Genomic DNA, 6,218 nt, shown 5'->3' with positions numbered 1-6,218 from the left:
GCCGCCGCCGCCGGAGAATACTATGTGCGCGCGCGCACACAAACGCATACGCACAATGGACCGTGCTCGGTGTGCGTGCGGGCGCGTTCTTTGGCGACGAGGGAGAGTGGCGGTGGCGTTCGACGACTACGACGGCATTCCACTATCGTAACCCACCCGCCCGAATACCCGACCATAGTGGTGCTCCGGCCCCGACCCCGACCGACTGCGGGCCGCGACACCGGCACGACGCAGCTCGCCGTACAGCAGGTGGATCCATACGCCGTGATCGAAATACCGTGTGTGTGTGCGCCTCCTCCCCACCGCAACGGTACGCAGGTTAGCGCGGTCCATTCACACTCCCGAGACGCTCCAACGCGTCGTCGCCGGCCGCGGACGTGTCGGTGGATCGGCGAGCGGGTTGTTCGTTTCAGCCGGGTGCGTGGTGGAGTGGGCGCCATGAACGATTTCCCCGAAGTGCGAGCACGCGCACCCGATTTTCACCATCTGAGCACCGTCAGAGCAAATAGATTGATGTGGCTCCAAAACGGTGTTTGGCACGCATAGGAATTTCCCCACGTCTCGGCGATATTGTTTACGCGCGTAAATCGATTGTTAGACTTCTTGGACTGTTGTTGTTCCGCCCGGACACAATATGCAAAATGCCTACAAATTTCAGGTTTTCTCATGGGGGGGGGGGGGGTTCCTCGTCATTTTACGATATTTCGTGTTGTCCCAGATCCCACCGGTTGTCTGCGGTATATATCATGACTATTACGAAAACAAAAATAGTTTATTTTATACCCAGTGAGTTCCACGACAGACAACGTGATACTATAAACTATTGTGTTCGATTTTGAATAAATAATAATAGATGTTAAATTTTATCTTAGCCTGAAGAATTAAATTCAATATTAATAGTATATTCTTCATATCAGATTTAACCCAAACAAGTGATCGAATACATATCACATTAATAATGTACGTGACACGTGTAAAATTATACAAACGTTATTAGAAGGAAATTTATGTTTGTTAAATTATTATTTTGTCTGATTATTTATACTTGCATATTGACATTTAGATAAACGGTCAATACCTATATTCATCATTAGTTTAACAAATTTATGTTACAATCTGAGTTTAAATTACAGATGGCAACATAAGACAAGATTAATTAATGTAGTAAAATCACACATCAGTATTTAATAGTTTAATAATATTATTACCAAAATAACTGGATACGTCATTATAATACATTTAACTATATTCTATAGTCTTTATACTTGTTTTACAGTAAATATTATGTTTAAAATGTTTAAATAATTATCATTAATCATTAGTCTACATAATATAAATTGTTATTATATAGTTACAGTAATAATATAAACAGGAATATCGCAAATTTTGTCATTTTAATTATCTAAGTTAAATACAATATTACTGTTACACTTTTATATCAGTTATTTTTTTAATAAAAGACTTGATAATGTTATTACAAAACATTATAAACTAATCAATTAAATTAACATTCTTGGTTATACTAATTAAAAATTGAATAATTATTATAGTTCTGATTTATATTTTATTACACTATTTGCCTTTGATTGGATTATTATACAATACACAACATTGTTATATTTTGATATTATTTTCAAAACAATAGTACATTTGTTGTTTTCTGTGAGCACAATAATTTAAATCAATCAAAATAAACATTGATGCTTGGTTACTTAGTAGCAAAGTATATGACTGATATAACAGTATATCTTATATCATTGTATTTGTATACGTGGGGTTTTTTTAGCTATTATATATCAATGATACCTAAAGAATCTCGAAAAAAACGAAAGAAGACATGTTTCTTTAATTTTAACTGGTAATTTTTTATAACGATTCCAAAAATTTTAAACATGCAGTTTTATAAATAGCAAAATCAATTTTTTTCTTAAATGGTAACAATTATATCTTGATAATCAAATCATAAATTTTGATTTACTAGTTAATTAACCATGGTTCTCTAAAGTTTAGTGAATACTGAATGCTTTAATACTTTGAATTGAAATAATTTTTATAAATTTAATTTACAAGACTTAAATATTATTTTTCTTTTTACTATCTTTGTATACACTTCAATCAGTAATCTAATAGCACGCTCCAAAAAAATGTATGGGGTAAATACTTACAAAATTGTTGGCAAATGCCAAATATAAAGTTAATTATTTTTCTTTTAACATACAACTATCAAAATCAGAAATATTATTGTGTATTATTATTATTATCGTAATTAATCAATTACTGTACATTTTTACATCATAGTTATTTTTCTTAGGTTTTTTGGAACGTGCCATTAGATTACTGATTGAAGTGTATGAAAAGATGGTATATTTCTTTTTTTTAAATTCCCTATCATCGATCCATAATCATTAAAAAAACCGTGTGTACAATGACATAAGATACACCAAGTATAAGAGATGCCACTTATATTTATGTTTAGAGGTCATGGTTCTCCTCTAGCCCTATAGTCAAAGGTTTTGCCTAGTATTTAAGCTATAGCTAAATCCCATAAGTTTAAGCTAAAGAATGCATATAAATACATATTCTAACACATTTTAGCCACGGTACCTACAATTTCATAAACGGATGATTCAATTTTAAAAAATTGCTTTTATGCGGACGCTTACATGATGCTCACCCTCTCTGTTTTTTATATTCACACTTACACAACTATTGTAATAAATAGATATAGTCTAAACTATTGTCTATTACTAAAAAGACAAAACTCATAAAACAACAGAAATTTTACTACAATAATAGGTGCAAGTATACAAGTCGTATTCATACATTTTGTGTTTTTATAGTGGATATTGAAAGAATAATTTATTAGGTGAGATCCTATAGAAATTATTAGAATGTAATTGTCTAATTCCATAAAATTATTTATTAATTCTGTTTAGTTAGGTCCGATCATTAACATTAGTTAAAGTTCTATAAAAAAGTAAAATATTGTTACGGTAATATATAGTCCACAGATGGAGGTGTAAGGGAGTTATGGTCCATCGAATCTGTTTGCTATTCACTATATTTAAACTTTTTTGATTAATTAATTTTAAACTAATCAAAAACTAAATATAAGAGATAGAGAATGTTGGTAGCACAATAGAATTGAAAACTGAAGTAAATATGAAATTTGATATGCTTACAACATAACATTTCTCAAATTTCAAGTTGCGCTAATATATGACCAATAATATATAGGTATTATACAAATATACAATTTTATTTTTATAAAATGTAATATTAAGCTTTATAAATTTATAATACTGGATCAAATTTCATAGTACCTACATTAGGCATAAATTATAAACGGAAAATAATTGTGGGCACTGTGTTGAAATATTGGATTTTGTACACGTCAACCGGTGAGTTGAGTAACTTTCAAAATTGGCTTGTAACGCGACGTACCTAAAATAATTTTAAAACAATACATTCAGTTAACGAGTATCCTAGTTATACGATGCAAATAAAATAAATAAAATAATGGTGCTGATTGATTATAAGTTGGTCAACTTTTACACATTTAAAACAGTATTTATGAATCAATTATTTTTTTTAAATATGGGTCGCTAAAATTAAATAATAATTAAAGTCGGTCGCGAGTTCAATATGTTGTTGTTGACTGTTCTAGATCTAGTATCTAGAATTCTAGACGATAGCTAATTATGAAATCACATCTTTATTTATTAACATAACATATAGTATCACATAGGTGATAGGTATAGGTACTTACTACTTACAATGAAACAGCTAATAATATATGTATTATACTAGGTACAATAATTCAATGTATTATGTATATATATATATATATATAATATACATATAAATAATCATGTAGATGTATACCTACATGTATTATGCATGATGTTTTGTATTTAGTCTAGTGTCGTAAGCGAATATTAAACAAATGCTTACAAAAACATAAATACTACAATACATCAAAAATATATATTATTATACATTAATATTGAACATTTGAACGCCGTTGTATTGTAAAAATTATTGAAATGGGTAAAAAAAACGTGTGAAAATAGTTGAGATATAAATCTTGACAGTAGGTATATTTTAGACGGTCCATTAAAACAGTGAAATATGAAAATTTTAAAAATGAGAGGAAGGTACATGTTTAAATATATATATAATATATATATATAATAGGGATAAAAACGATTCCCACTATCCATGGGCCCTTCAATAAATCACTTTTCCCTTTTTCCAGGTATAAAATATTTTGTTTTTGTTATTTGGAACAACCCCAGCGTGACGTAGTCGTTTAATATCTATACGTCTACGTATATAGCGAACACTATAAGATGTGTACATGTTGTATAGGGTCAGTGCCGGCGCTATGTTAGTTTCTATTCTTCTCTCCATTCTATTATAATATTTCGTATTATTTCGTATTATTATAATGGCCACACATACTTAACATCGGCACGTATTCGTGTATATATATATACTGAACCCATTATATACACGCAGTACTATCGGTATTCTTTTGTGTACGTACCTATACAGACTACAGTGCGTGGGAGGACATACAAAATTGGCGGTCTTTTGGGTACAATGGGTACTGCAAACTGCCCTCTACACACAGTTATTCGTCACGGTATATATACATAATACAAATTACACTGCACTCTGCTGCAGCAGGGTGGGCTACTTAAAAATATGTAGGTATTATACAGTCAAATTACACAGGGTTATAATATCTTATATATTAAACGAATCTAAAGTAAAAATATCCTGTATCTACTAAAATATAAAAAATAAAATAAAATAATTTGAAAAATTGACTTGATGCTGCTATGATGTTGACACGCATATGATGTTTTTGGGTATAATATTATTCATTCTAAACCTAGATACTAAAATACATATTAATAAATACGCTAAATTGCTATAGTAGGTATATATTGAAAAAATATGCATTAAAAAACCATAAAAATAACCCAATAATGCTAATAATGCAGATTAAAATAAGGCTTTGAAACACTCGTTTCATGAAACAAATTATGTACTTGGAAAGCATTGTCTATGATCAACCAAAAAAGATGCACTTTCCATTTCAATCCTGGCCCTAATTATAATAAATGTTAATATTTTATTTAATATGCATATACCTACACAATTCTAATTCTAATTATTTATTAATTCATATATAAATAAAAATACTGGATATTAATTTTAGTATAATTGTTAAGATAATTCCATGATTAAACCAGCAATCAGGGTTAAATAACATATAACTCGCAGAATAAATATATAATAACTAATATATGCATGATGATAAATGGTATTATATACTATAATATTAAATATAGTAATATCATATGGAATTGTTGAATCATATCCAGGAAATAGAAATTATCATTATAATTTAAAAGAGGGTAAATATTTTTAATATAAACGTAATAATTTGGAGCTGCATAATATAGTATATAACAATCTGTAGTTAATACCTATTTATATTAATTTTTATAGATTCTTAACGGAGCGATGCATGTACTGATTAAGTAGTTATACAATGATGTATTATTATATACAAATATGGCTTATATTGTTTATAATCTATCGATAGATAATACTCATCAATAATTATTGAAAAAGAATTATTACATAAAACTATAAAAGTAATACAACAAAAACCATTTGAGGCGCTTTGCTCCTAAGCTCCCTATTCCCCTATTTGAGTATTGAGTTTAATAGTTGTATAGGAAATATAAAACATGGTATAATTACACAAAATATCCTTCTACTTTAGAATATTTTATGGATGTGTAGAAAAAAATCTAAGAATACTCAAAAGTTTCAGCTGTCCTGCTGAAAAGTGTGAATAAAAGGATGCCGATGACTTAGTCATGATTATGATATGGGAGGGAGTTAAGTTTTATAGTTTTCATACATAAATAATATAAAAAATTCAACGTGGGATGGGTTGAAGGTTAACACCCTAACCCTCTGACTACGAGATGCAATATGTCAAGATATTATACTTAATTATTTAAACATTCATAATTTTATATCTGCTAGTGCTAATTTATCATCAATAATCAACTTAATTATATGGTGTCTTGTATTAATCATATATATAATATGAATTGAAATTGAAATATGTCAATCTACCATAATTATATTATACGTTTAGTATAGTACCAGTACCACATGAAACATGATGT

This window comes from Diuraphis noxia, unplaced genomic scaffold (genome assembly GCF_037042655.1).
Source record: "Diuraphis noxia isolate RWA-SAM2 unplaced genomic scaffold, SU_Dnox_SAM2 contig0004, whole genome shotgun sequence".
Taxonomy (NCBI): Eukaryota; Metazoa; Arthropoda; class Insecta; order Hemiptera; family Aphididae; genus Diuraphis; species Diuraphis noxia.
Note: the sequence above shows the minus strand (reverse complement) of the source record.